This window comes from Stegodyphus dumicola, chromosome 3 (assembly GCF_044657685.1).
Source record: "Stegodyphus dumicola isolate Sdum_Otavi_A_Nest chromosome 3, ASM4465768v1".
In the NCBI taxonomy this organism is placed as follows: Eukaryota; Metazoa; Arthropoda; class Arachnida; order Araneae; family Eresidae; genus Stegodyphus; species Stegodyphus dumicola.
Window position 1 is genome coordinate 225,545,517 of NC_140770.1, and position 26,268 is coordinate 225,571,784.

General features: G+C 33.2%; 1 long non-coding RNA gene across 1 annotated transcript in view; it reads right to left on the reverse strand.

Moving 5' to 3' along the window:
• The window catches only part of LOC146998279 (uncharacterized), a 159,620-nt gene extending 137,667 nt beyond the window's left edge, over nt 1-21,953 (reverse strand). Inside the window, exon 1 of the long non-coding RNA XR_015040413.1 lies at nt 21,330-21,953. This is a non-coding gene — a long non-coding RNA (uncharacterized LOC146998279). The remainder of the gene's footprint in view (nt 1-21,329) is intronic.
• Between the last annotated feature and the right edge of the window lie 4,315 nt (nt 21,954-26,268).

Here is a 26,268-nt window from a genome sequence, read left to right on the forward strand (position 1 = left end):
TTTCGCAAAATAAAATATTTCCAGTGCGGTCGCGTACATGCTCCAGACCTCTTCCAATGGCTAAGTTTCTCAAAATAAAGCAGGTAATATGAAATTTCAACTCCGTGAGTGAAAGAATTCTGTAAATGTGAAATCTAACATTTTTGATTATCTGCATGCAGTAAAATTACCAGTTTATAAATTATGCATTCACTTGAACACACTGGTCATGAAAATAAAAGGATAATGAGAAGAAATATGCTAAGTGAATGTTGCAACCAATGCCCAATGCTGTAAATATTTATGTTAATTAAGTACAATTGAACACAAAATTGCACTCGCGCGTATAATATGCAAATTTGGTAGATTAGCGGTAACGCACGCATAATATGCAAATTTGGTGATTGACAATGTGGTGTGCAATGAACGCATATTGGAGTCTGTAGTGTTGTTTTAAGTGAATGCAGTTATTGAGAGTCACCAGTATTCAGTAGTTATGGCTCAAAGGCATAATTTAAGTGAAGGTCAAAATGGAGAGTAATTGGTAGAATCGAAGGAAATGAAACACAAATGGCGGTCGCCCAAGATTTGATTATCCCTCAATGTGTCATATCAAGAGTTTGGAGCCGTTTTTCAATCACTAGGTCAGTTGATAGACAACCTGGTCAAGGACGACCAAGAGCGACACATGCATCAGAAGATCATTTCTGTCGTTGTCGGCTCGAAGAAATTGCGAAGCGATTGCAAGATATTTGGTTTTAGGCCTTCAGGCTACCACAGGACCTCCAATTAGTCATTCGACTGCTGCACAAATGCTTACCGGGTTTGCACTGTATGCGAGAATACCAATGGTTTTTGTCGCACTCACCCCAGCTTCCAGACGGGCCTGTTTAATCTGGTGCCGTCTTCATGTTCAATTCAGCCAAGACTCCTAGGCCTGAGTATTTCTTACTGAAAAGTTCAAATTCTAAACAGTGATTCTAGATCTGTTTTGATTTGGAAAGAGGAAAGATAGTCAACTTGCCTTTCCTTGTCCGTGACATATCCCATTTTCGCGACCGCGATTTAAAGCTTTGAGAAGGAATCATGACCAATGGCCGCTCTGAGCTGAATATCTTTCAAAGAGGTTCTGTAACTGCTCGGAGCTATGTGGATGAGTTATTGGAACCCCAACTTGGACTGTTAAGGGGTGTTGTTGGACCTGAGCTTTCGCTAATGAATGACAATGTCGGCCTCGTCGAGCATATGTGGTGTCAGAATACTTGCAAACAGAAGATAACACTCGAATGGATTGGCCACTATACTCACCTGATTTGAACCCGATTGACCATGAATGAGATCCCTTATGGCGTCCAATCTGAGCACGCCAAATTCCTTTCCTGACCCTCTATAAGCTGAAAAGGGAACTTTTAGAAGAGTGACAAGCGGTGCCAAAAGACATAATCAACACTTTGTTTTAATGGTTTGGGAAGAAATCATGACAAATGGCCGCTTCGAGTTGCATATCTTTCAAGGAGGTTCTGTAACTGCTCGGAGATATGTGAAGGAGTTATTTTAACCCTAGGTTAGACTATTTAGCGGTGCAGTTGGACCAGAGCTTTTGCTAATGGATGACAATGTCGGCCTCATCGAGGATATATGGTATCAGGATACTTACAAACAGAAGGTACCACTCGAATGGATTGGCCACCATACTCAACTAATTTGAATCCGACTGAGCATGCGTGGAATCCCTTAGGTCGTCGAATTTCCGGGCGCTAAATTCCTCTCCGGAATATATTTGATGAAATTCTTATAATAAAAGCACAATCCCAAAAATGAGACCAACTTTTTGACGACTTAAATGGTGGATAATTTTTTCTCTCTACAATTTCAGAATTTTCCATTTCAATTTCCATTCGAGACATCTTATATCTCATCTGTTGAAGTTCTTTCGCCAAGAATTTACATTTAGTTGCATTCACATTTAAATTTGCTTCTTCTAAATGCGAAACATAAATTCACGTAAATCCCGAATATATTCATTAAATGTATAGCTAGTGGCTGTTATATCGTCTAAGTAAATAAAAGGAGATTTTCTGAAGACAGGTTTTGGTATAATACCTGTGGCTCTTTGAAACTTGTAGGTTATGTGCATAGGCTAAATGGCATTTTAAGAAAGGCATAAGTTCCTAATTTGTATTAAATACGGTTTTTGACGCATTTTCTGGTTTTACATGTATCTGAAAATATAAAAATGTGAGGTCTAGCATCGTCACTTATTTTGCTGATTTGACTTTCTAATTTAATCAATTATTGGTAAGAGATAGACTGGATATTTTTCTATGTTATTTAATTAAAAGTCTCAGTTCGGTTGACAAGTTTTGTTATTTAAAATCGCTTTTGGGAGGTTTAGCTTTAAATGCTAATAGTGGATTAACTAGTGAAAACTATACGGTGGCTGTTGATATACTAAAAAACCGTTTCGGCAGAGATGACCTGCTAATTAATGCGCATATGAATAAATTGTTGAGTTTAGAACCTGTAAAATATTCCGGAAATACGGCTTCTTTGAGGAAGCTTTATGACGATATAGAAATACAAATAAGGAATTTAAATTCTTTAAATGTTACTAGTGGTTCTTATGGACATTTATTATCCCCTATTTTGTTAAAGTTAATACCCGAGAATTTAACTCTAGAATTCACTAGGAAAAGAAGTGATAAACAAAATTTCGATGTTAATGAACTACTAACGTTCTTGAAAACGGAAGTGGAATGTAGGGAAACATCAATGATGTTAGCGCGTTCTAAGAATTTTGATGTAAATGAAACATCAATACGAAACAAAAGTTCCCATCAAGGTTATCAAAATAAATCTATCATGCATTCTAAAAGAAATGATTACAGTACGAATAAGCAAGGTGCTTCGGTATTAACTAGTCAAAGCGAAACTCCCTCTAAATACTTTCAAAAATCACATTTTAATCCAAATCGAAAGTTCTCTACCCCGCCTAAGAAAGAAAACAAAATATGCAGAAATTTTGATTCATCTGCTTGTCATATGAATCATGATTGCGCACTTGATTTAAAGGCTCGCCGAAAGGCATTAATGGATCGAGGTTTATGTTTTATTTGCTTTTCGAAAGGGCATCCAAGGCGTTTCTGTGCTCATAAAGATGAAAAATGCAGACTGTGCAATGTCCAAGATTTACATAATTCGTTAATATGTGACGCCGCATCGAAAGGTTTAGAGACGGATACTTCCAATCAGACAAAACAAACGCCAATCCCTGAAGCTTCTCTTTCGCTCTTATGTAATGAAAATAATAACAAAATTAAACCACCGACTTCCGTTCTTTTACAGACGTTTTCGGCAGCAGTTAGGTGTAAAGGGGGGAACGAAAAGGTATTACGTTGTATGCTAGATTCAGGGTCAACAAAGTCATTCATCTTACGAGAAGTGGTTGATTCACTGGGGTTGAAAATTATTAATAAAGAAGCGCTTATTATTTTCACATTTGGATGCAAAGATGCAAAAGAGCGCTTGTATGATATCATAGAAATCGTATTGCAAAATGTAAGCCATCCCAGTAAAAAGATAAAAATTAACGCAATAGTCATTGATTCTATAACACTAGGGCAAGTAAAAGTTCCTTCTCGGTGGATACGAAAGATGGCGTTTGAGAAGGGAATAGAATTAGCAGATGCTGGTACGAGTGACGAAATTCAAGTATTAATAGGTTCGGATTATATTTGGGAAATTTTAGGAGAACGAAACGTGAAGATTTGTAAAAAATTAGTCGCAACAGAAAGCACTTTCGGTTTTGTGATTCAAGACAAGGACGAAGGATCAAAGTGTAAGGACGCAAGAGTTAATCATATAACCGTTGTAAATGAGGACTTAGATTATGAAAGAGTTAAAAAATTATGAGAATTAGAAGCAATTGGGATAAGTTCGGATAAAGAAATATCTCTATCAGATAAAGAAATTTTAGAGTCATTTGAACGAAATACAACTTACAATAATAAAAGGTATGAAACTCGATTATTGTGGAAAGAGGGTGTTGAATTATGAAATCGCGAAACAGCGTTTACAATTTTTAAATAATAAGTTTCAGAAAAATAGCGAGCTATATTTAAAATATAATGAGATAATTAATGAACACTTGAGAGATGGTATAGTGGAACGGGTAGATACGTATTTAAATAGTAGTTTGAAAACGGGGTATTACATGCCTCATCACGCGGTAGTGCGCGAGCAGAAGGATTCTACAAAGGTTCGAATAGTTTTTGACGCTTCTTCTAAAAGTAAGGGAAATTTATCACTTAATGATTGTTTGGAAAGCGGACCTAATTTAAATCCTGATTTGCTAAAGATTATCATTAAATTCAGGGTACATTCAATTGCGTTTTGTGCCGACATTCAGCGTGCATTTTTAGAGGTAGGCTTAGCTAAAGAAGATAGGGATTTTTTAAAGTTTTTGTGGATAAATGAAGAAGGGTCAAATCTCGATCACAGTAATTCCAACTTACAAGTTCTTCAACACAATCGAGTTCCTTTCGGGGTCAAGTGCTCACCTTATTTATTAACAGCTACAGTAAGACTGCATTTAAAAAAGTATGAAGATGCCTACGAAGAGGCATGCAGTATGTTAAAAGAGCTTTACGTAGATGATTTAATTTCTGGGACAGTTAATGTAGCAAAGGCCTTACATTTAAGCAAGGACATGATTTTCATTCTTAGCGAGGCCAGTATGAATTTACGTAGATGGGTTTCAAACTCACCTGAGCTGAATGAACTATGGAAACTTAATGGAATTGACTCTCGTGAAACATCTGAAAACTCTTTGGTACCGTTGAAAGTTTTAGGTCTTATCTGGGACAATGTCAATGATAATTTGAAAATAGATGTATCTCAGTTTGAGAAGTTACAAAATCTCAAAGTAACTAAACGCATCATTTTAGCAGCATGTGGTATGCTCTTTGATCCCTTAGGAATTATGAATCCATTTACTGTTCGAATTAAACTCTTAATGCAAACTATGTGGGAAAAGGGTATTCAATGGGACGAAAGTGTTCCCGTTGATACAGAATTCATATTTCAGGAATGGTTAAAAGAAGTTGAAAAAATAAAGTTTTTCGAAATTCCCAGACAGTACTTCAGTGATATGTGTTGGAAGTTTATAGAAGTTCACATATTTTCTGATGCCAGTCCCAAGTGTTATGTTGCCGTAGCATATTTTAGATTTAAGAAGAAAAATAAATGTAAAACAAGTTTCATAGTGTCGAAATCCCGTTTGGCTCCATTAAAAAGGGTAACACTCCCTAGGCTTGAACTTTTGGGAACATTAATTTCTGCAAGATTAGGTTCGTATTTGCAATCGATATTTCCGCAGTTGGATAAGGGAAATATATTTTACTGGACTGATTCCCAAATTTGCATTCACTGGATCAAGGGATCTGCCAACGAGTGGAAACAATTTGTTAGAAATCGTGTGGTAGAAATCAAAGAGAAAACTATTTTAAACAACTGGTACTTTTGCAGTAGGAAGACAAACCCTGCTGATAAACTTACTAGGGGCATGGATGCTGAAGTTCTAATTAATGATAGTGATTGGTTTTCTGGGCCACCCTGGCTTTCAAAAGTAGATATTCGACATCACATAAACGAAATGAATACCGAAGCTGACTTGCAAAACGTTAGTGAAGAACGAAAATGTGTTACTTTGAAAACACTTGTGGAATCTACAGAACCGTTACTAAATCTTGAACTGTACGGAGATTTAACCGAAGTACGAGTGTCTCCATTGCAAAGATGGCAACTAACACAGCAGATGTTCCAAGGGTTTTGGAAGCGGTGGTCTAAAGAGTACCTGTGCCAACTACAGCAGCGTAGCAAATGGAGACAGCCTAGCATAAATATTCGCCTAAATGACTTGGTTCTCATTAAAGAAGATAATATGCCTTCATTACGTTGGAAACTCGGGCGAGTAATAGAAGTGTTTCCTGGAAGAGACAATAATGTCCGAGTGGTTAGACTAAAAACTGTGCACGGGGACATTAAACGTCCTATAACCAAACTGTGTCTTTTACCAGTTGAAGAACATTAACTTAAGTGTTTGGTTAATATATGTTTTATTATTTTTTTTATTTCTTCTTGTACTAATAATTTTATTTGTTTGTTCTAGTTTAACCCTCATAGTTAACGTTTCAATATAGTAAGATATAAGATGTTTTGCTAGAAGATTGGTAAGTGTAACATGTAATTTTATACTTTTTGAAGATTTTTGTATGTTTTCAGTTTCTATATTTTTCATTTACTTGTTTGCATATATTGAAGATTGTATTAAGATGAATGTAATTCATCGGGGGGGGGAGGATGTTTTGGCCTCCTCGGTGATTGCGGTGATTTGTGCCCAGAGGGCGCACCGCACAAAAAGTTAGTTGCGTTACAGAACGTAAGGGAAGCGGACACGCCAAAATGTCGGGCGTATTACCGCTAATTGAGGTAATTGCATCGTATCTGTCAGGTGGCAGAAAACTAGTATGATGTATCAATTCACATGCCAGGTGGCAGAATATGTCTATCATGTACATGCCAGGAGGCATAACGCTTGTAAATATGCCAGGTGGCATACGACTTGTAAATAAATTGTAAATAAATGTACAGTAAAATATCTTGGTGCAATAGATGAAGGAACACGCATCAATAACCTTCTGATCATTTGGATACGTACAACCCCTTATGGGGATTATAGTTTATTTTTTATCATTCCAATCAATTTCAGCATCCCTGCCTCGTTTAAAAACTTTCTATCTTCCTTAAGTCAAGTTTCCTCTTTTAAAATTTATTTTGGCGATCGCCATTTGCGGGTGAAAATTTTTTTCGGCTTTCAAAATCGTCTCCTGTTGTCAAACTTAGGGCTTCTTTCCGCTGCAGATTTACCTCTCTCAAATCTCAAAAAATACCCGTTCAACCACTGCTCATAACCCGCTTGTGCGTGTATTCATTGACACTCCCGGGTTTTCCGGGTTTCGTAACTCAACAAAATCCTGAATTTGAGGCAATAATCTAGGCAATATCATTTGGACATCCGAACTGGATTTCTTCCCGTATAATAAGTTCAAGACTTGATTTTTTTCAAAATAAACTCAGTCAACTCTTCAGTTTTAGTTTGCTAAATACCAAAACGTTCCGTTTCGCTTTCCCGTTTTATCACAGACTTTCATAAAGGCGGTTTTAAACACTTCAGATTTATAACTCACACTGCCTGGTTCACCCAACAAAAATTTACCGATGCTTTTGTACCAGCTAAGGTACCTGTCTTCCAAGCTCAAAGTTTCCTGTGGCGACCTTCTGTAATTCTGGTAATTCTTAATCCTGGTTAATCTTACATGATTCTGTACTTCTTATTCAACTGGGTAAAGTAAAATATGAGATAATAATTATTCCGAAAAGGTTTTTATGGAGGTTCTACTATAGAAAATAATGGTTGGTTTCATGATGTCTAAGATGAACCCAAACTTTCCGCTGGACTTCCTGGTGCCGTGCATCTTGCAGTCCTACAGCGGCCAGTTTAAATGTTACTTTGTTTTTGCGACATAGTCCGTAATTTATCGGGTGCCACTTATAGGGTTACATTTGATCTGGTAATGCTACCTTAGCCCTAACAGAGGTAAAGCTAGTTATCGTTGTGTCTGAGTTAAACGACAAAGTTTTACTAAAGATTTAAGCATAATTAGTCCAAAAGGACTTGAGTCCCGAAGGACTATTACTTTCGTTTTGGCATTTTGCGTCGGACCCATAAATGTCGGTTCACTTTTCAAACTGTTGCCACAAAATGTTAGAGTCCTGCATTATATTTGAAGAAATTAAATAATGAAAATCTGCGTAAATGTATGTATATTTCTCACATTGTCATAAAATAACGGTACATAGAGTCATCGAATTTTGAATAACGTAATCCTCCAACGAATATGAGCATGTGGAAGACCAAATTTAAAATTTGAAATTTGTTTTATGATCGATTTCCTATTTTTTAAAACTTTGACGAATTTTTGATTAACAAACTCAAGGATTTCAAAGCGAGCAATGGCAACGTTGTGCAGAAAAAACATTTTTATCTCCAGCGCGTGAGTCTCTGTATCGGAAATTCTAAAGATATGCTCGTTTTAAAACTATTTTGCGATATTGCTGTTGCACTGGATCTTATGGTTTAAGTGCGAGGAACATGATATTTAATAAAGAAAGGTAACACACAAAATGTTAAAAAACGCCCCTTTGGACGTAATTTAAAATCTGAAACATTTCAGATTTTTTTTTTATTTATTTAAACAGAACATTGAAAATAAAAGCACAACTCTGTATTATAAATTGCCACAGCTTATAGAAATGCAAATTAAAATGAGAACAGTCTATAAGCTCAGACGTTGAGCAGTGATCTAATGCTACACACTTAAATACTAAGATATCTTAATGAATTTACCAGTGCTTCAGCTTTGAAATATCGGCGGCGAGAGAAACTCAAACCCGAATAATTACATCGAACTAAAGTTTGGCAGAATATAACAACGCTGCGCGCAAGGCCAGAAAATTCTCTCTGTTTAAATCAAAAAACACCTCAGCTTAAGTAATCGAGCAACTAATTTGCATTCTTGTGAGAAATACGAAAATGAAAAATTAAAGACCAAAATCATAATAACTGGCTAATTAACATAATATTAGGAATTACTTTAAAAAGAGCTCTTCTAATGATTTTCTTGAAACATATTTTCTTTGATTCAGCTAAGCGTTCGTAAAATTAGGCTTTATTAAGTTAATTTTTATTATGTATTTCCAAGAAGTAATTTTTGATGCTACATATAATAAATCATTGATTTCTATAAATAATTCCCATTCTAGTTAATTCCATTTTCTAAAGTTTAATTCAATAGCGCAAGCATACATAAGCTGCCTACCAGTTATTAAAAAATAAGCTTCGCGTTAAATGATATCTCGATGTACCGCAGCCAACAGTACCTTCTGAAAGCATTATGAAAGGCTATGTATTCTAAATTAATGATCTTTATGATATTCTTGCTTAAGGTAGGTTTATCAATAGGTTATCCTATCTTAGGCCAAGCAGCATTTTAGTTCTAAATGCACAATGCACACATCAAAAGCTTTTTTTGTGTTACTTAAATTACAGTAGGATCGTATGAAATGTTCACAGCTGTGTATATTTATGGATTGTTCTGAATTAGACCTTAGAAAGTTTTTTTTCACTTTATAAACTCAAACTTTAAACTACAACCACAATAATTCAATGCATAAAGCATTCTTAAAATAAAAATTATAGTTAAAGAATTGTGATCTATGTGCTTTGCGGACATAAATCAATTTGATTCTTGACAGCATGCTTTAAGGGTATTAAAAATAACAAAGATTATTTGAAAGGCAAATAGAGCGGTATTTTTGTGAAACTTTCTAGGCTGTTTTACCAAAAAAACTTCTAAATCAAGAGTTCACATTTACACATGAGCACACATACTACTTTGTATTGATATTTTCATTCAAATGTCCATATTTACGCATCAAATACTCTTTCGTATTCTGGAACGCTCAATTCTGACTCCAAAAACTTTTTCAGAAAGATGCATATAGATATATATATAAACATTTCTTATTGTTATACAATTCTGAACTCTGGCCAAAGAACGACCATGAAAGAAAAAGGTTCTTTTATTCTTTCTTTTTCCATCAAGATTTCGTTTTCGCTCTCCTGAATACTCCCGCAATTTTATTTTTTATTTGAACTACAGATGGCGTCCGGATTTGTCGGAATTTACCAAACACGAAAGACCTTGATGTCGTGATTGAATTTTTATTTACCTTTAAATCTATATTCTCCGAAACACCTGCTGTGAATTCCTTATGCCATTTTGTCATTTCGCTCCAGAAAGAGCCAAGTGCAAAAGCATTAGATGCGTGATTCCAGGCATTACGTGTCCACGTTTTACACATTCTCTCCGCCATAAATGTTGCTGCTGTATTATTCGAAGGTTTTGATATTTTATTGCTTTATAAACTGCACTTGATAACTGCAGATTTAACAGATATTCTTTCTCGAAAAAGGAGGGAAAAAAATCTGTGAGTGAATTTTTCATTAAAGCTGACATGGGAACACGCTTCTTTACCAAGGAAAATTAATATACTGTTTCACTACAATAAGTCTTAACTACGCATTCCATCTTTAAATAATAATATAAAACTGCTGGAAAAAAACGGTTTAAAAATTTTTGTTACTATTTTAAACTCTTCATTTTTTTTTTTTTGTTGTTGTTGTTGTTGTTGTTGTTGTTTTACATGTTTTTCGCGCCTTACGTAAAAGAAATTGCAATATTCTTGAGTTTTTATTTTTTATATAGTTTTTGTGAATAAAAAACATGTACAGCTATTTTTAGAAATCATAATATTCATACAGATATCGAATTCTCATATAATTTTAAATCGCATTTATGTTCTTTTCCATTAGGTATTTCTGTGAATAATTTTTCCATTAGGTATTTCTGTGAATAATTCCGCTTTGAAAAAATACTTTAGCAACTTTAAAAATTAGATCTAAGGTCATCTTGCTCTTTATTTCTTCATTTTCAGTCCTGAAAATCAAATGAAAGTTTCTATTTAAACTTATCTATTGTCTTTCAAATTTACTCAAGTTTCAGTTCATGTCTCTACTTAGTTGCTCATTGCATATTTGCTTGTAAGATGTTCAGCTGCGATTCATTCGTCACATGAGTTCAGTTGTGATTCACTCTTAAGTACCTGATGGATTTCATCAGGTAGTTGTGTACAAAGGATTTGCAAGCGAACGTGTTCTTTAATCCGTGCCCTAATTCAAGGAAATAGAAAGGCCTATTATTTCGTTATATTTAATGCAATTGACATATTATCTGTTATTTGATGTGCAATCTTGGTAAGAGTAGGATTCAGCTTGCTATCTTACCTAAAATTTAAGGATGTTACTTTTTAAGATTTCTAATATGTTTGCCTTAATTTTTTCCGTTGCAAAAGTCATCCTATTTTCCCCTTTTTGTTGAAATCAAAGCATAACATGGCTGTGCATATAAACCTACCTTAACGAAAAGAAATGCAACTGGAGTATTATAAAAAGTTATTTCCCAAATGTAATAAGCATGGTGAGAATACCGCAGTTTTCCTGGTTTTCGATTTCAGTTAAATGATACCCAGAGTGGCACATCTTGTATTTACTTTCATATCTAATTAGTTTTACATAAAAGTAATGTAATTTTTTTTTTCTGCATACTGCGCTTTGACAAATTAGTTACGTAAGGACAAATTAGTACGTAAGGACAGAGTAAAGGACTCTTTTTCCCAAAACGGGTTTCAAAAAGGATTTAAAATGGATTCAGTAGAGATTTTTGTCGCACTTTCTTTACATATGTACGTGCGTACACCTTGACCAAAAAGGGACCTAGATTCACCCGTTCTTGCTGGACCGATTGTCGAAACTTAACTTGCGTTTTCCATGTCGCGAAAGCGCGACTTAGCATATATATTAGATTTACATTATAGCTTTCTTCTAGCTACTTCATTTGTCGAACTTCTTAATTTATAGCAACTTGTTTTCCTTTCCTATTTTTCATTGTACACGAAAGGAAAAAAAAGTCATCATTTATACTTTCAAATAATTTTAACAAAATAAGTAAACCTCATTGGATGTTATTATAGCTTATAACAAATATGTTAAATTTCAAATTGTAAATTCATGTATATCTTAGGAAATTTTGAATAGAAAACTCTAATGCTCTTTCAGATATGATCAGAAATACATCTACTTTAAGATGACGGTAAAAATTTTATAGATTATAATTCAAAATATTTTTGGAAAAATTTATGAGAATTATATAAAAATACAAATTTTAAAAATAAATCATAAAAAATGAGCGAATTTTATTTGTAATTAACCTAAATTTCGAAATGTGAAAGGAAAAATCAAATAAGTTTAATAAAAAAGAGAGATTAATAAATATATACCAACTTCAATTAGCATGCAGCAGCTAAAATTTTGAGAGCTGATGTTCTAAAAATAATTTCGTGCGATTCTGACAAAATTTGGCACTCTGACATAATGAGTCGTAGAATCGAAATATGGAAAAAATTGTTATGTTATTTCAGAAACGTCCGATTTGTGTTTCGATTTTGCGTCAAAATAGCTGTGTTAGAATAATGTTATATATAAATCTAATATGTATCCTAAATTGCGCTTTCGAGACATGGAAAACGCAAATTAAATTTCGGCAATCAGTCCAATAGATCAGAAAATTATAGAAATGTCCTTTTTTTTTTTTTTTTTTTTTTTTTTTTTGTGTGTGTGTGTGTGTGTGTGTGTGTGTAATGTGTACATACGTACGTATGTACGCATAACTCCAAAAGAGAGTAGCTTCAGAAAGTCCCTTTTTGGTTGCAATTGGTTACACCAAAAATATACATATATATATATATATATATATATATATATACCCACTCTGATACTCGGCTTCGTGAACTCAGCTTTTTTTTAATTCTTATATGTTGGTAAATTGTGCATTTTTTTCTTTAAAAATGATTGAATTATGCTATTCTTATCTTCCGATTAAGGTTTTTATTCCTTTAGTTAATCTGCATGCAATATTTGTAGAATTGTGAACAATTTAAAATTTCTTTAAGTACGGCTAAGCCTAATTTTTTTACCATAGCAGCCATATTTGTTTACATTTGAAACTCAGAAGAATAATGAATTGAGTTAGTTTCTGCCCCTTTAGCGTCTTTTTGCTTAATTGGACCAAAAGTAAACTTTTAGTTTTGCGCACCGAAACATCTGCCTTCCAGCCCGCTGGCCGAATTGCGTTTTTTGTATAGAAACTCTAAATTTACTTTTTTAAATTGTTTTTTAATTGTTTTAACTTTATTTGGTGTTTTATATTTTTAAATTTTTAATGAAGATATTTTGAAGTGTTATGTATTTTTGCTTTGCCTCAAGTCAGAACTGAATTCATTGAAAGAGAAATATATATCTAATGAAATTCGAGGAAATAAGTCAAAATGAAATGCAGCAAAAAATGCGTATAATTTAACATTCCATACAAGGAAGTCATGTGATGTGCACATCATATTTTTTAAAATTTCTTATTAGGGAGGAATTATCATTCCTAAATACTTTAAATCGGTTTCTTTTCGATGTTACATACTAAATTATGTTTTCATAGTTTTAATTTCTAATCACTTAAAATGTTAATCTTCAATTCAAGCCTCTGTTTAAGACAAATATGTATAAATTAGCTAATGCCTGAAACTGAATGAGTTGTATAGTCAAATTTATAAAAATGTTTAAATAATCCAGTAGAGCTTTACAAAAGGCATTTTCAGTCCTTGCTGAATAATAGCTCTAAGTTAACAATAACAAAATTTTAAATACGTTGAAGTCCTTTTTATTTTAAATGCAGTTAAGATGGGAAATCTGATTAAGTTAATGAAAAACTTTCGTTTTCAAAAATAAGTTACGAGAAAACTCAACACGTCCATGCCTACTTCATAGATGATTGATTACCAAATAGCAAGATACCAAATTCTAATCTAAAAGCTAGACACCCTGCCGTTACAAATGAACTAATTAGCAGAGTTTCTCGCATTCAGCCTTTATTTCATTTTTTCTATTTATTAATACTAATTGCTGCCGCTACTAACATGTTGGAAAGATGCTCTTCTTCTTACCATTCAACTTCTCAACTTCCCCCGAGTTTGACACAAACTTATTAATTACGCAGAAGTTAGCAAAAATTTTTGAAACATTCTGTGTAGTCATCATCTTGAATGATGCTTTAGGAGAAGTGTCATGAATTTCATATTTTAAAAATTTTAGTTGCGAAATAGTATAGCATAATGACACTAGAGGACATAGTTCTTAAATTGAAAGCGCATTTCATTTTCTCATAAGATTATAATTTTAATCTGTTGAAAAGTATTCTAGTTTTCTCTTTCCTAATTATAAATATTTTTCATCTCTTGCAGTTTAGAAAAATCTTCCTGTGCTTTACTTAATTTATTGTGTTACGTTATTATTATGTTTCTAATTAATAAAGAAATTTATCTGCGTATTAAATTAAAGCTCTTATAAACATTTAATTATGACATATTAGATATGGATATATTAAAAAATATTGCCCATTCATACAACACGTATTATATTCTAATAATTACATGGAAAGTTTCGATTTCATTCCAAATCTTTTTTTATTACTTTTATGCTGTTGTTGTTTTTATTACTTCTATGCTGTTGTTGTTTTAGTGCAATAGCAGCATATTGTTGTGTTACTGCACCATTAATGTGGTGTTGTTGGCGTGACCGCCAAAAGTGACGATACTATGAATATCAAATACAAATGAATTCCGCGTAAATACCTTAAACTAAAATTTAGTAGTTAGTACATTGCATGATCTTTACTAAATAGAATAAAATGACGTACCCAATAATGCATGCATGAGCCGAATCTCTCTTTTTCCAATCTCAAATTTATTTTATCAAACACATTTTCTGGATTGAGTAAGGCACATTTATCACACACATATAAAATATTAAAATATAACTTAGATACACACAATGCGATAAATAAAAATGGAATATTCAATGGATATCGAAACGAGACGACTCGTAGATAAACTGCAATACTGTTTCATCAAAATTATATGCAGTCTAATTTTCGTATTATCGCGCAGTCTTCTTAAACATGTGCAAGCTCTTCTTTTTTTACATTCACATTTTTTTAACACACTTATCATCACCTGGTGACCCATCGCTGGTCAAGCACATCTTGAAGCCGAACATCTCAAGCAGAATATCTATTGATATTCTGCTTGAGCGTTTATTTCATGTTATTCACGGCAGCAGGACTTAGTGAGTCTCAAACCAAGCACTTTACTTCAGATATTGGATTTTTTCATTCAGCTTTTTTCTATGCAAAAATACGACATTCCACGTGCAAAATATGCAGGAACGATGGCGACTGCTGAGTGTGTGTGGCCCGAAGGCCCACACACTCATTAACACAACGTCAGGCAGCAAGAGGGGAAAGAGGACTTTATAATTGACCGAGCTATTGCGAAGAGCAATGTTGCCGGTTCCAGATTTAAAGCCCAAGGGCACTTGACATAAAGAAATCAGGACCTGGAGAAAACCTCAGATGAGAAAACGGATATAAGGGGAAGAAGAGAAGTACCAAAAGGAGCAAGACAATTCAATCGGACAAGTTCGCAAAACGTGACGAGCGATCGTAACTTTCAAGGAGGACCCAAGACAATGTAAATCAATTACAACAATATGAGAAGATACACTACAGCAATAGTTCCAATGACAAATTCAAATACAATTAAACAACCTCAATCAGTAGTTCTAAATACAACAGAATACAAAACAACTATACAACACAATTTAAATACTACTATTCAACGCAATACACTACAGCAATTCAACAACAACCTAAGCAACCTATTTACAACACCATTATATCATCACAATGCGAAAAATCTCACAGCATTAGTATTATCAATCTCCAAGAATAATATTCAAGCTACAGAAGAACTTCAATCAAAATCAGATGCATTGGAAGTATAAACAGCTACCAATTGAGAATCTAAGTAAAAAAGTTGTCGTCTCCTCCCATGAAGGTGTGAGCTGCAAGTGTTTTGACGCTTCTATCTTCGAAGAGAATTTCATAATTAAAGACTTGGGAGTAATTAACAAAGTCACATTGCACAGCTTTGTTGAAGAATTTTTCATTAGATCTTCTGATGTAATCTGGAAACGTCTCAAGTTTCAAGTCTCTGTGTAAAAGTTTATTGCGGATAAGATAGTGTGAATCAGTAATAATGCACAGAAATTTGTTTTGCGCTACTTGTAATTGATTCAGTTGAGTTTGAGTGACCGTGTTCCAAGCAGGAGCAGCATAACAAACTATCGGTACGTGAACTTTAGTGGTTTTATTATCTAATTGTATTATATAATTATCATTTCGTAGCTTTTTAATGATCTCATATGGCCCCTTGTATTTTGGATGTAACACCCTTCTATCAGTAAATTCCTGCATAAAAACTTTATCCCCTGATTTCAATTCTAAAATTTTTCTCCCTTTCAAATATTTTTTGCACAATTAAAGTATTCATCCTCATTTAATTTTACTTGTTGCTTATCTCTACTCAATTGTTCCTTTAGTCTTTTGGAATATTCCTGGAAATCTTCTGCTAATTTAAGAGGATCATTGCTATCTATGGGAGTATTTAATGTTCTACCAAAAAATAGTTCTGCTGGTGAAAATTGAGTTACAGAATGTTTAGCGTTATTATAATACAGTTTAAACATCAGTACTTTTTGTGGCCATTCAAATATTTTGTTTGATATTGCTGCAATTGATTCCTTCATTACCCCGTGAACTCTTTCAATCAACCCATTGGACTGTGGATAATAAATTGAACTTTTTCTATGTTCTATTTTAAGCGATTTTAAAAATTGATTAAATTCTGTGGAACGAAAATAGGAACCGTTGTCTGATAACAAAATTTTTTGGAATGCCAAATCTGTCAAAATAATCATTTAAAGATTTTATGATGGATTGAGAAGTGCAGTTGTTTAACGGAACTGTTTCCAAATATCTGGAATAATGATCAATGATAGTGAATACATAAAACTTATTATCTATGGATCTTGGTAGTTTACCAACTATGTCTATAGCTATCATCTCTCCAGGAGCAAGATCTTTCTTAGGAATTAGACGTGGCAGAGTGTTGTGAGCTCTAGACTTATTTTGTAAGCAATCTGAACAATTTTCTACAAAACTTTTAGTATCGCTGTACATACCTTTCCAATAATACTTTGCCTTTACAAACTCATATGTCTTTTGAATACCAAAGTGAGGCGCATGAACTGTATGTAATACATCTTTAATTAATGCCTTAGGAATTAGAATTTTATTCTGGATACTTCTGTCTTTTTTCTAGCATTTACCGGTTTTAATTTTATCATTACTACATTTGTATGACTATCAATAAAATATTGTTCTACACTTTCTTTGTGATTATCCTGTAAATTTTTTATAATTGATTTTATGTCTGGATCACTTTGCTGTTTACTAATTATGTTTTGAATAGACAAATTATCATTACTCCTAAATATATTTACATTGTTTACCACTACATCCTCTGAAACTCTTGACAAGTAATCTGCTGGGTTTTTTAAACCAGGAATGTGCTCCATCGTGTATTGAAATTCCTGTAGATATAACAACCAGCGTGCTACAATATCTGGCTGTTTGTCAAGACTAATATGGAAAGTCAGAGGTTTAGCATCCGTTAATATTATAAATTTTTTTCTATACAGATGTTCGTGAAATTTTTTTACTGATCTGAAGATTAATTCTCTCCTAATTGAAGGATATCTAGTCTCAGCAGGTGTTAAAATTTTTGAGTAAAATTGGACTGGGAAAAACTTATCATTTTTTTGCATTAATATACCACAAATGGCTGATCTAGAAGCATCGGTTACTAAATACAAAGGTTTATCATTTTCTTTGTTTTTTATTGTGGGTTTTTCTAAAATTAATTCTTGTATTTTATTTAATGCATTTTGGCATCTCTCGTTCCACACGAATAGTATATTCTTTCTTGTTAAATTTACTATTGGCTTGACAATTTCTGCATAATTAAAAATTAAATGTCGAAAATAATTTACCATGCCTATGAATGTTTGAACCTCTTTCACATTTCTTGGCCTAGGAAATTTGGCTACTTTCTGAATATTCTCCTCTGAAGGAGCAAAACCATTCTTATTAACCGAAAAACCTAAATACATAATCTCTTGTTTACATAACTGCAATTTGGTTGGGTCTAACGTTAAATTAAATTTTTTTAACTTGTCAAACACCTTTTGTAACATAATTACGAGTTCATTTATACTGTTAGCTGCAACAATTATGTCATTTAGAAAATATTGTAAATTTGGACCCTACAATTCACCTAAACACTTTGATATTAGAGCATGGAAATAAGCAGATGAATTTTTTGCACCAAAAGGTAACCGAGTTGGTTGAAAATTGCCAAGTTCCGTGCAAAAGGCTAGTTTTTCTTTATCCTTCTGATCTAATTTTATTTGAAAAAATGCTGACTTAAGATCTAGCACACAATAATAACTTTTACCTGCTATATTATGCAAAATATCTGAAATCTTAGGTGGACATAATTGATGAGATTCAGTTATGCAATTTAGCAATCTATAATCTACTGCCATTCTAAATTTTAATTTGCTAGGATCAGTATTAGGTGGTGCTTTCTTTTTGACAAAAATTACTGGAAAACTGTAACTCGATGTCGATGGCTCTATAATACCTGCTTCTAACAATTTGGCTATCTCCTCTTGGGCATATTTTTTAGCAATGCGAGGAATAGTGTATGGTCTAGTTTGAATCGGAAAGTTATGTAACAAATTAAATTGTGGCACGACAGCATCAGTCTCACCCAGAGTGGTGTAAGATTTTGAAAACACAGCTGAATTTTTCATCAGCATTTCAATCATCTTACGTTTTTGTTCTGTTTCTAAATGACTTAAATCAAAATCATCTGGGCTTAATTCCTCCTTTCTTAATTTTTAATTTCTTTTAAAGTTATATGGTTAATCTGCAAATGTTGTTGCTCTCTAGGTTTTTCAAATTGTTTTTCTTCGTTTTTATATACCTGACCCATCTTTTCACCCTTTCTTAAAATAATTGTGGAATTGGAATTGTTTTCAATTATGGTGAATATATATTGCCTGTCACTTATCTCATGAATTGAATCAGTCATACCTATCTTTCGCCTATCTGGTGAGAACATTATTTGCTTTTCTTTCTGCATATTAATTGGAATTCGTAACTTTACTATTTCTGCTGTATTTGGCGAAATGCTGGTATTTAATACTACTCTTACAATACCCGACTCCTCTGGTCTACTATTCTTGTCTACCTTTTTTGCATTAATGTTAGTACAATTTTTTCTTTTGTCTAGGAGATCAAAATATGTGTTATCAATGATTAACTGACTTTTATTTGCATCTATAAGTATCTTATTTTTTTGAATGAAATCATACCCTAAAATCATTTGATAATTTGTGTTCCATTTATGTTGTGTAACAAAAAATTGGTTGGTAAGCCATTTATTTCCTAAACGAAATTTTAAGTTTACAGCAGATAAATATGGGATAGTAGCATTATTTAGCGTATGTATTCTTACAGATCTGCTTAAGTAATGAATCTTTGTATAATTTTTTATTACCTGCAAGGTGTCTGGCTGTATTAAGCTTAAATTTGCACCTGTATCGAGTAATGCTTCTACCACAAAGTTGCCAAATTTGATTTCTATTAATGGTAATTCTGTGATCTTATCAGTCTGGAAAGAAGCTACCAATTTTTGTTCATTACTTTCTTTAATTTTGTTTCGGAATCTCATGTGTATTTGGCCTATTTGAGTTCCTTATTTTCTTAATTTTCTCTTGTTTCCCCCAAATTCTTTTATGGGCACTTGAGTAATACTTTGTGTATCTGGGAGATCTGCAAGTAGCCTTCATTAGTTTAAATTATTTCTACAAGAACTTATTTCACATTAGCAGAAAACATAGTCTTATGGTATTGTATATCTCCTGTATTGTGGCCTATTTCTACTACTGTTCTGTAGTCTATTACCTCGAGTAAGCATACTGACTATTATATCTATTCCTTCTATTAATAAAGTTACTCCTATAGAAATTTCCTCTGTGGTTGTTTCTAGCCTGTGTATAATATTGAAAATTATTGTTTGAAGGAAAATAAGGACACTCTGTAGTCCAATGATTCTGTTGGCAAATATGACAAGACTCTCTATTATTACTACTTTGTGTAGCATTATTGTCTAGTCTACTTACATTGTTTACATTACCATTAGGTAAAATTTCATTAAATTTTTTGACAAATCCTCAATGGCTCTATTATTTTGCATTTGTTGCAAAATTAATGTATTTAATTCAGGTGAAAAACCATGTGTCTCTGAGCTATTACCAGAATCCTCCAATGCTTTTTCTATGTTCTTTGCCTGTTTAACAGCAGTAGCAAAATCAACAGGTCCTCGTTTTTTAACTTCCAGTCTTAAATCTGGTCTAAGAACTTCTAAGAATTTAGAAAGCACTGCTTTTTGAGTGAGGTTATGTACCTCTTCACTCGAACTAGGATAGCACCCAAAATATTTTGTAGCATAAGTATTCACTTTATCCGCTAAGTCCTCGACTGACTGATTTGGGGTCTGTCTAATTGAGGCAAAGTTATTTTGAATCGTGTCAAATGACTGAGATTTTGCAAATTTGTTACTTAGTAATGCTTTTAAATCATCAAATGACATATCTTTACACGATTCATTATCAATTACAAATTTTAATGATTTACCCCTCAACTGAATTTTTAACACCAGACTTTTTCTGTTCTCATTCCAGTTCTCTAAACTTGCCATTTGGCATAACTGATCTAGAAAAAAATGTTATATTTTCGTCATGCTCTCCTGAAAAAGTAGGCAGAGCAGTAGCCAGACTCATGTTCATTACATTATTTTTCTTAGCCATTCTAAATTAATTTCTTATCCTTTAGTTCCATTATAAATTACTATTATTATTACTCCTAATACATAGTACATTCATAACTACACTATTGTACTTTTTATCGAAATGTTTCACATGGATACAAGTTATTACATACTCATTATCACACAATATGATATACGCTCAGGAATACTTTCTTAAATACTGACCAATTTTGAACTTATATTACCATTTTCACACATCTATTTTTTTTCATTAAATTATTTCACATTAGCAGAAAACATAGTCTTATGAAATTCTATTTTTTTTTATACATATGCAATTTTCAACTTAATCTTTCTTAATGATTCATATCAGATAATCACAAAATTTAAAATTTTATCCAATCATCAATAATATTCACCTATTTGATATCAGACATAATCACAAAATTCAAAATATTTCAGCAATTATCAATAGTATTCATACTGGAATCACATGTGTAGCTATATTTTTAGGCATAGCATAAAATGGTTCTCTATCTGAAATCAAACAGGACCAAAAGTTAAAACTTAAATCAATTTTTTTTGTCACGGCACCATTTAATGTTGTGTTACTGCACCATTAATATGGTGTTGTTGGCGTGACCGCCAAAAGTGACGATACTATGAATATCAAATACAAATTAATTCCGCGTAAAATACGTTAAACTAAAATTTAGTGGTTAGTACATTGCATGATCTTTACTAAATAGAATAAAATGACTTACTCAATAATGCATGCATGAGCCGAATCTCTCTTTTTCCAATCTCACATTTATTTTATCAAACACATTTTCTGGATTAAGTAAGGCACATTTATCACACACTTATAAAATATTAAAATATCATAACTTAGATACACACAATGCGAGAACTAAAAATGGAATATTCGATGGATATCGAAACGAGACGACTCGTAGATAAACTGCAATCCTGTTTCATCAAAATTATATGCAGTCTAATTTTTCTCCTATACATTTTCGTATTATCGCGCAGTCTTCTTAAACATGTGCAAGCTCTTCTTTTTTTACATTCACATTTTTTTAACACACTTATCATCACGTGGTGACCCATCGCTGGTCAAGCACATCTTGAAGCCGAACACCTATTGTTATTCTGCTTGAGCGTTTCTTTCATGTTATTCACGGCAGTAGGACTTAGTGAGTCTCAAACCAAGCACTTTACTTCAGATATTGGATTTTTTCATTCAGCTTCTTTCTATACAAAAATACGACGACATTCCACGTGCAAAATATGCAGGAACGATGGCGACTGCTGAGTGTGTGTGGCTCGAAGGCCCACACACTCGTTAACACAACGTCAGGCAGCAAGAGGGGAAAGAAAAAGAGGAAGACAAACCAGTCCTTCCAGTTTTTATACCCTTCGACGCACGTGGCAGCGTACGATAACGATACTAGAATCGATGCTGCCCCAGTGTTCACTGTGAGAATTCTGTGTTCTCACACATATGTAAAATTCTTGCAGCATCCATCCTACTGCATTACACTCAGTGAATACAAATGAGAATTTACTTGTCTCTGTACCACAGGTTTATATGCTGTTAGGTTAGGTTATATGATCTGGCAAAACATGCAAGGGTTATCTGAATAAAGAGAAGGGGTATTTTGTGGAAGATATTCTAAGAGAAATCCTTTATATACAACATTACACATGGAGAAATCCTCAAAAACCTACCTTGCGTCCAGCCCATTTGCCTGGGTTGGAATTCAGATCAGACTATCAACATTGAATGATCTTAATAACTAGAATTCTGTAGAATAAACCTTGATCTTTTGTTGCACACACCACATTTAAATTGTACAGATTTTACGGCAGCATATCGTATAAAATGTAGGCAAAAAATATAGTAAATATATAAACACTGAAGTTGAAGTTAAGGAAAAAAATGTCCTAATTAGGTAATATTAATCAAATGTCCTTCAGGCTTTTTTTGATTGATAAATGGGTTATCGCTCCGTCCAAGTGAATACGCCAAAGTCTTATAAATGTTTTAAACCTTTTTATTTAACTTTAAATTGAACGGAAACCACAACTTGTGCGGTACGACTCTGCCACTTGCGGATATTTAAAATAAGACAATTTTACATTTACAAGTTGAAAAGATCGTAGACAGCAAACTGAACCTAACTACTGGATCAAAACTTAAATGGTGCGTTTTATTGTAGGCAAGCAAAATCGCTAATGCCAGAAAAGGTAGAGCTGGTCGTTCGAAAATATAACTATAAGGGCCGTTGCTAAAAGCTCTATGTTTTAAAATATTCAAAACTCTGGCCTTAAATACTCATTATTCTCATTTGTATCTTTGTGAGGGCTAATGAAAATGTAAATTATAATAAGAATTCAAGTCATAAAAATTGGTTAATTGACATAAAATATCTTACACTTACACCTACTAGAATTTAAACTACTAATATTTTCATTGTAAAAAGTTAAATACTTAACCTAACTATTTCAGCTAATTTTGAAACAATCTTAAGAAGTTTAATAATGTTATTCATGAAACAAAATTTCTCTTAAGATACTTAAGACTCACATTTTCTTTTTACTGGAAGAAAAACCATTTTAATAGGAATGCACATTGAATCATATAATATGTAAGTTCAAGAATAACCTTTTATTGTTAAGGTTTTAAATCAACTTTTACAGTTCACTTTTTATTCTCTTAAGTTCTTTTAGACCTTGCTCTGCAGCTTTCTGTTGAATAAACAAGTGTGTAAAAATGGTAGTATTACAGCAGTTTCTACCTCCTAACCGAATTCTTACATGGTTACAATAATTTTAAAATATTTTGACACATCAGACTTCAGCCACATTCTTTATCAAAATCTATAAAGTTCTACACTTAAATCTAATTTAAACTTTAAAAATATTGAATGGAGAGCTTACCTTCTAAATAATTTCATTTACAATACTCAAAGCTATTCATTCATTTCATTTGATTCTTAACATATATTATGCATGTGCAATTCTTTCAAGACACTAAACTTCAAAGCATGACATCCACTTAGTTTAAACTTTAACATAGAAAATGCACAAATGCGTACACTAGTTGATATTATATTGACCTGAATTGACCGCAAACTTCCTCACTATTTGTAGTCTTTCCGACTACGTTAACATACGAATATAAATTCTTACAAAATAGATCAGCTCATTTATAAAAAGAAACTTCTTAGCTGTACTTAACAGCTTAAATATCCTCACTTGAGGTAAAACGAAAGTATACTAGGATTTCACAAGTAACCTGAACAAATATACCACTTATCTTTTGTTGTTGTGGTGATAGTCAGTCATCTTCTTTATCACAAATTTCTCTTCATGACAGTAGCCAATTCTGCTAACTCTTGTTCTACGAGGCTGGTGGTTAGTCTTATCTGCTTTTCCACTAAATCCTTGATCATGGTTGATTTCCTTTGACCATCATCGTATTCTTGCTATTCGGAGCTCTTCGTCAGTACGTTGTAATAGGGTTGATAGTTTGTACCCTTCCGATTGCCGTCCTACTTCGTTTTCTTGTTGTCACGTCTTTTAAATTTCTGCAGTGACAGTTCATCCTCAGACGGCATTGGCCTTTTCAAGCGTAGATATTTTGTCGTAATTGGGATGTCGCTCCCCTGTCGTAGCGTGCTTCTTTATGAAGTTGTCCGCAAGGAATTATATCCTTTAGCCGTTTATCAAGCTGCTTTTGTCTCTCATTCGGATAGCCGCAACAACCTACCTTTCCAACAGGATTGCACACTGCTCATGTCAGGGTTTTCCTCTGACACAACCCTTACAAGCGGCACGTCAGCCCTCTTATAATATCTTTTAACTTTATCCGCATTTTTTTCAACCATTTACCTTTTTTTTTTCCCTATTAAATACAACACCATTTGTCTAATTCCCTCCATTATATACTCATCTCCTAATTTATTACAAAATTTTTCTACTTTTACTTCTGCTGCACAAGAAAGCGAATGCTTAATATTCAAATCCTTTCCCCCCACCTTAAAATCTTTCTCAAGCCTTTTCTTATCATACTAAAACTTTTGCTTTTCACTGGCCTTACCTAAATTACACGTAGCCTCATCCACCAGTTTCTGAGCGTCTGCCATCTTAAATTCTCCCGAGCGTTTTTTCAAATAAAAACAAATAGTGTATCGAGGAGCGTAATCAACTTTTTTTCCAGAAATAATTAAATGGGAGTTTTACCGGTAGTACCCTGTTTAGCGGAAACTAATCGAGCTCATTAACACAGCTATCCAACTTTGACCGAAATTTCTTATATAAATTCGGATAGTTTTAAATTTATTTTTATTTACCTCTCTGCAATGGTTTACTATAGTCGAAAAAGGACTCTTCTGAAATGTTTTATGTCGAGATCAGTGCATACTTCCTCAAAATTTTGACTTGCGAAATGCAGACCATTGCCAGAAAGTACATTTATTGTGGCTCTATATTTTGATATAAACTTATTTATATTAAAATATAGAGCAACAATCCGCAACAATTTTCGAGATTGTCCTTCTGAGAGGAATTATTTCTGCACACTTTGGTAAATGATAAACAATCACAAGCAAATGTATGTTTTTATTATTTTCACTATGAGGGTAAGGACAAAAAAAGTCAATTCCTACAATTTCGCTAGGGAATGGGCGTTTATGCTATTTATGCATCTGGTCGGATAATTAATGATGTTAATTAATTGGTAAATGCTACAGGACTTTACATATTCAGTTACAAATCTTTGTAACTGTGCAAAATAAATAGCTTTCCTTACTCTCCGAACTGTTTTTCTAATTTCAAGATGGTTGACAGTGGCGCATCATGTAGTTCTTGCAAAATACTCGGTCTGAAACTCGCTGAGATAATGGGTCATAGTTCATTGTTTTTATTTTTAAATAAAACAAGTTTTATTAATCTGTTTTATTTTCAAATAAAAGCGAAGTTTATCTATGATTTCACGGTTGACGGCTCTATTGCTGATTCCCGTTATGCCATGTTATTCAGAGTGATAGAAATCTTTCAAATAAGCATGAATATTTTTAAATTATGTGCCAGCTTGTAGTTCTGAAATAACTGCTTCTTGTGAAACTCAGCATAACACATTTTATTTCTTTCCCTTCATCATCTAGCTCAATTCTTCACAGAACATCTATCACAGCATTTTCTTTTTCCCGGGGTATGTTTAATTTTTCAATTAAATCCTTAAAATTCAAGAGTCCAACTTATGAGTTTTGGCGAAAATTTCTTCCAGGAATATAAACGTAATATTGTTGTTTAATCCGTGTATACGATAACAGGCTTCTTGCTAAAATAGGCTTACGAACTTATTGGCTTAATAGCGGTCTTATTGGCTGCTCATAAAATTCCTGAGCAGCCAATAAAACCGCAAATGTTTTTCTCTCGGCAGCAGTATAATTTCTCTGATCTAGTTTAAGTGTTTCGTAAAATATGCCACTGGCTGTCAGTCTTGCACAGGCGCAGCTCCTACTTCAAAATCAAATGCATCTACGGTGCTCTTTGCTTCAGTGAATTTCAAGATTGGTGCTTCAATTAATGCCTCCTTAATTTTGTACAAAAGCCGTATTCACTCGCCACGAAAATTACTACCTCCCGCTTTTCGTCGATCAAATGAATCTATTTTTTTCATTTTAATTTTTAATA